Here is a 6,000-nt window from a genome sequence, read left to right on the forward strand (position 1 = left end):
ATCTAAACACACCCTTTAGGCTGGTGCCATCTTAGGGCTCAGCCCGTCTGGTATCCAGATGACCTAATACATTTATAAATTTACTAGAGGCCCAGTGCATGAAATTCGTGCACGGGGGCAGTCCCTAGGCCTGGCTGGTGATAGAAGTGTGAGTGTCTTGCCTGGAAGGGCAGGTCCCAGCTAACCCCTGGGCCCTGGGCAGCACCTGGGCGCCCCCGCAACCCCCATCCACCTGAGTCATCAGCCCCCACCTGGCTCCCCTCAGAGCCTGGGAGCCAGGTGATGGCCCTGCCCTGCACTGTCGCCACTGGTCACCTTCTGTGGGGCGATCTGTGTGGCAATCAGGCCTTGCTCACACCCGCCTTGGCCCGGCACTGCCTGCTCACCTACTCCACCATCCCACGTGGTCCCGCTCTCATGGGGCCCATCAGGGCCATCAGCACCTCCACCCCCCCCCCCCCCCCCCACCAGCACTGCATTGCCAGTGCCCGTCATGTTCTGCACCGCCCCCTGGTGGTCAGTGCAAGTCAGTGGAGAAGACAATTTGCATATTAGGCTTTTATTATATAGGACTAGAGGCCCGGTGCACAAAAATGTGTGCACTTGGGGGGGAGGGGGGTCCCTCAGCCCGGCCTGTGCCCTCTCACAGTCTGGGACCCCTCGGGAGATAACAACCTGCTGGCTTAGGCCTGCTCCCAGGTGGCAGAAGGCAGGCCCAATCCCTAGGTGCAGCCCCTGGTCAGGCTCAGAGCAGGGCCCATTGGGGAGTTGGGGCGCCGCCCCATCATGCACAGAGCAGGGCAGATCAGGAGGTTGCGATGCCACCCTCAGTCACGCTCAGGGTAGGGTCGATTGGGGGGTTGGGGCACCGCCCCCTGTCACACTCAAGGCAGGGTCGATGGGGAGGTTGCGGTGCCACCCCCTGTCACGCACAGAGCAGGGCCGATCAGGGGGTTGGGGCGCTGCCCCCTGTCACTCACAGAGCAGGGCCCATCAGGGGGGTTGGGGCTCCTTACCCTGTCATGCACAGAGCAGGGTCGATCAGGGGTTTGGGGAGCTCCCCCCTGTCACACACAGAGCAGGGCAGATCAGGGGGTTGGGGCACTGCACCCTGTCACACTCAGGGCAGGGCTGATGGGGAGGTTATGGCTCTACCCCGTCACACACAGAGCAGGGCCCGTGGGGGAGGCGGTTGGGACACCACCCTCTATCACCCACAGAGCAGGGCCGATCAGGGGGTTGGGGCACCGCCACTGTCACACTCAGGGCAGGGCCGATGGGGAGGTTATGGCTCTACCCCGTCACACACAGAGCAGGGCCCGTGGGGGGCGGGGAGGGTTGGGGAGCCTCACCCTGTCACACACAGAGCTGCAGGGCAATCAGGGGGTTAGGGCACCTTCCCCTGTCAGGAACAGAGCAGGGTGGATAGGGAGATTGTGGCCCCGCCCACTGTCACACACAGAGCCTCAGGGCGATCAGGGGGTTTGGGCGCTGCCTCCTGTCACACTGATCCCGGTGCCGGGAGGCCTCGAGGCTCTGCTGATTCCGGTGCTGGGAGGCATATTACCCTTTTACTATATAGGATAGAGGCCTGGTGCACAGGTTGGGGCTGGCTGGTTTGCCCTGAAGGGTGTCCTGGATCAGGGTGGGGGTCCCGCTTGGGTGCCTGGCCAGCCTGGGTGAGGAGGCTGATGGCTGTTTGCAGCTGGTCACACCCCCTTCAGGGTGGGGTCCCCACTGGGGTGCCTGGCCAGTCTGGATGAGAGGCTGAGGGCCGTTTTCAGGCTGGCGGGTGACTGAAGCTCCCAACTGCTCCTTTTTTTCTTTTATTCTGGGCCAGCTTTAGCTCTGAGGCTTGGCTCCAGCTCTGAGGCCTCGGCTGCTGAAAGCAGGTATCTGGTTTGTTTGGGTTCTATAATCGAAACACTGTTTCAACTCCAGCTCTGAGATCCCGGCTGGCTGAAAGCAGGTTACTGGGTTTTTGTTTAGCTTCTATATTTGTAACAATGTTTCAAACTGCAAGCTCAGAGGCCAGCAGCGGCAGGCGGGGAATGTTGGCTTTCTCTGTCACTGAAGCAAGCAAGCCTCCTTTTAGCTTCAAGCTGCCTGGCTGCCAGCCGCCATCTTGGCTGGCAGTTAATTTGCATATCACCCATGGATTAGCCAATGGGAAGGGTAGCGGAGGTACGGCTAATTACCATGTTTCTCTTTTATCTTTTTAAAAATCATAAGAAGCATTATAACAACTCAGCAAACGATTTGAAACTTAGATGCAGTGGACTCTGTGTATAAATACAGCATTCCCAGATTAATCCTGTAGACACAGAAGTCCAAACAGACTCTAATGACTTTAGAAAAATAGAGAAAATATTTGAATTGGCATGCCCCTGGAAAAGGGCACCACACACAAATCTGTTCACAAGGGTATTCTACCAAACTGTTAAATATCAGAAAATCACAATGCCATGCATATTATAGAAAGCATAGAAAAAGAAGAAAAACCTTCCAATTGATTTCATAAAGTGGGTATAATACCACAAACATTTCCAGTTTACACCAAAAATGAAAACCACAGGCCAATTTCACATATAAAATATTTGAAATTTAAAGTCCAAGTCTTATATAAAATTATCAGCAAACAGAATCCAATAGCAAATTTAAAATAATGATACAGGATGCCCATGCTGGGTTTATTCCAGAAGTGCCAACACCCATTGAGGCGGACAGAGATGAAGATCCTCTCCTTAACTCTGCTCGGGTCTCCTGAGCTCCTCTGCTCTTCAACTTCTGTCTTCATCTCTGTGTTGTCCAGTTGTAACAGAGTCTTGCTAAGTGGGCTTAGCAGTCTTAAGAAACTAATATAAATATGCTAAAAGCACTCAATAAAACAAGAATTGATCGATACTTCTCAGCATGATAACATACTTATACATTTCAGTCCAAAAACTAGCATTTTAGTTCATTGGGAAATACTAGGAGCTTTGTACTAAAGGCAGAAACAAAACAAGGATGCCTGCGCGCCCTACTGCTGTTCATGAGGTTGAGGCAGTTGTCAAAGCAATCACAGGACAGGTCCAGAAGGCATGTTAAAGGCATATGAATTTAAAGAAGCTTCAGAGTTATGATTATATACCTGAACATTTCAAAAGTTAACAAACTACTGCAAAAAGTAAGAGATTTTGGTAAAGTGGTAGGTTAGAAAAACAACAGATGAAGCCATTAGCCAAAGCAAAGAGAAAGAAGGGAGGAGGAAGCATGGAGGGAGGGGAAGAACAGAAGAGGAAAAGGGAAAAAAATTTAAAGACAAAATCCCTGGATGTAAACTTAACAAGAAATTTCCAAAACCTATATGAAAAATACTATAATGCGCTCCCAAAGTCACAAAAGTATCTCTGAACATAGTAAAACCATACCATATTCACTCCCTCCTCCCATCCTGCCATCTTCCACGAGCTACACCAAAGATCCCATCATCATGGCCAAACACTAGCGAGGGGTCTCGACCACTCCCCACCAGCCCTCCCGCCAAGGAGAGAGGCCCTCTTCATGGACCACACTCTGCACCTGGGGAGTGAGGATGGTCTCAGCCAAGTCCCACCAACGTCAAACCTCCTGACACTGCAAGTGCAACTCACCACACCATGGCACCTGGGCTTCCTGAGGCTGGGAGGGGGCTACCCTATTCAAGGAGGAAATGGGGGAAGGGAGAGAGGGGCTGAAATTTGTATAAAAGGCAAAAGACATGTTTACAGGTTGGAGAGAGGCAATATTTATTTGTTGTCAATAGCAAATGCTAGACTTTAATATTATGTAGGGTGTCCCAAAATTCACGCAAGAAGTAATTTTGATAGAAAACACAGGTTTATAATTAAAAATTGTAAATTTTTTATTCATTCATAAAGTATACAGTATAGGGTTATGTATAGAATAGGACATCAGGTAAATGGCCTCCACGACTTTGCTGGCACATATGCAAAGCCGTGGTCTTCATTGGTCTTCATTGTCCCTGCTCCTGGGCCATAACTGGTACTTGGTAATGCTTATCAAATTGAAGGGATTGAAATCAAAGGGCAACAGATATTAGAATCTGATTCAATAAACCAAGTAAAATTAGGTTTTTATTTTTTGTTGTTGTTGTTAATGCTCACGCAAAATTCAAATCTTGCGTGAATTTTGGGACACCCTATATTAAAATTCCGTTTCTACTATAACAAAGAAAAACAATAACCAATCTGAAAAGAAAATTAAAAACATAACCCCATTTAAAAGGACAAAATATTTAGGAAAAAACTTAACCAAGGAGGTTAAGGACTTGCACATTGAAAATTATAAAACAATGTTAAAATAAATCAAAGAATCTATATATAAAAGGCTAATATGCAAAGTGTCCCCTCAGGAGTTCAACCTGGAGACCAGGAGTTCGATTGCTTGCTATGATGTGTGCTGACCACCAGGGGGCAGTGCAGAACATGGCAGGCAACCAGCGGCAGCTTCGGCCAGGCACTGAGAGAGTGAGGGAAGGAGGAGGCAGGGAAGCAGGGAACCTGATTGGCCCTGATCACTGGCCCTACCCGTGCAAGAATTTCATGCACTGGGCCTCTAGTATACAAGGATAAACAATATTTTTAGTATACAAATATAAACAATATTTTCAAAATACCCATACTGCTCAAAAGGGTCTACAGACTCAGTGCAACTCTTATCAAATCCAAATGGCGCTTTTTTTTTTTTTGGCAAAAATAAAAAAGAATTCTAAAAATTATATGGAATCTCAAGGGAACCTAAATAGACAAAAAAAAAACCTTTGGGGGAGGAGGGGTTGGAGGCATCACACTTCCTGATTTCAAAATATACTACCAGATGAGGTGTTGCTGGCAAAAAGACTGATCTATAGACCAATAGAACAGAATAAAGAGCCCAGAAATGCATTGTTGATTATATAACCAAATGATTTTTTTTTTTAATCTTCACCCGAGGATATTTTTCCATTGATTTTTAGAGAGATGGGAAGAGGGAAAGACAGAGAGAAATACCGTCATGCACACACCAGACCTACACTGGACCCTGCTACTGAGGTATGTACCAACCAACTGAGGTACATGCCCTTGACTGGAGTTGAATGCAGGACCCTTCAGTCTGCAGGATGACGCTCTATCTACTGAGCCAAACTGGCTAGGTCACCTCTTGGCTATTAAAAATAATGCTGAGATGAACATTGGTGTGCAGCTATCTTTTAAGATGTAGTTTTCAATTATTTTGAATATATACCCAGAAGGGGAATTGCTGGGTAATATGGTAGTTTTATTTTTAACTGTTGGAAACCTCTATACTGCTTTTCACAATGGCTGCACCATTTTACATTTCCACCAATAGGTACAAGGGTTCCAATTTCACCACATCCTCATCAACACTTGTTATTTTTTGTTCTTGTGATAATGGCCATCCTAAGAAGTGTGAGATGACATCTCATTGCAGTTTCGATTTGCACTACTTTTATGATTTGTGATGTCGAGCATCTTTTCATATGTTTGTTGGCTTTTGGTATAACATCTTTGGAGAGCTGTATATACAAGTCCTTTGCTTAGTTTTAAATTGTGTTATTGGATTTTTTCTTGTTGAGTTGTAGACCTTCCTCATATATTCTAGATATTAACTCCTAATTAGATACATATGCGGTTTAGAAATATTTTCTTCCATTGGTTGTCTTTTCCTTCTGTTAATTGTTTGCTGTGAAGCACGGAAGTTTTTAAGCTTGGTGAAGTCCTATTTTGCTATTTTTACTTTTGTTGCCTGTGCTTTTGGTGTCACATCCAAGAAATTGTTGCCAAATCCAATGTCTTGAAGCTTTTCTCCTATGTTTTCTTCCAGAAGTTTTGTAGTTTTAATGTTTACATCTTTTTTTATAGTTTTAAAAATATTTAAGAGCTAGAGGCCTGGTGCATGAAAATTCATGCACTGGAGGGGGGCGTCCCTCAGCCTGGCCTGCCCCTCTCACAGTCC

This window comes from Myotis yumanensis, unplaced genomic scaffold (genome assembly GCF_028538775.1).
Source record: "Myotis yumanensis isolate MYYU_CA2020_CCGP unplaced genomic scaffold, mMyoYum1.0.hap1 SCAF_6, whole genome shotgun sequence".
Lineage (NCBI taxonomy): Eukaryota > Metazoa > Chordata > Mammalia > Chiroptera > Vespertilionidae > Myotis > Myotis yumanensis.